Source organism: Halyomorpha halys, unplaced genomic scaffold, assembly GCF_000696795.3.
Source record: "Halyomorpha halys isolate HHAL.00 unplaced genomic scaffold, Hhal_1.1 Scaffold70.1, whole genome shotgun sequence".
NCBI classification, from domain to species: domain Eukaryota; kingdom Metazoa; phylum Arthropoda; class Insecta; order Hemiptera; family Pentatomidae; genus Halyomorpha; species Halyomorpha halys.
In genome coordinates, this window is record NW_027108636.1 from 56,850 (window position 1) to 57,418 (window position 569).

Sequence of the window (569 nt, forward strand, 5' to 3'; positions counted from 1 at the left end):
ATAATTTTTTTTTCTCTAAATGATGGTTGCTGTCTTTTTGTTTTTATAGCCCTGATGAAGACCTCAAAATCAGGTCGAAACGTCGGCATAAATAAATATTTTTTGTGTATTTATGTTGTTCCTTTGCTGACCGCACCCCCCGACCATCTTCTCCAATTAATTTATAATATATATTATAGATTGAACTATAGGGTTTATTAGACGATATTCTTAGGCAATAGACCAAACAAAAAAATTATTATAATAAATTGAAGGATAAAATTGATAATAAATAGTCAATCAGGATTGATATACGAAATTCCGTGTTTAAATTATCCAGCTATTATATATATATATATATATAGGTGGAACTAAGCGATTGTTGGGTGATAGATCGTATCAATGCAGAAATGATATAAGAAATAAGATCCCATTAAAACAGCATGTTACGGTTGCCATGGTAAAATAAAAACACTGGCTAGATCTGTGTAGATAAGATGTGTTACGGTTACCATGGTGAAATAAAAACACTGGCTAGATCTGTGTAGATAAGATGTGTTACGGTTACCATGGTGAAATAAAAACACTGG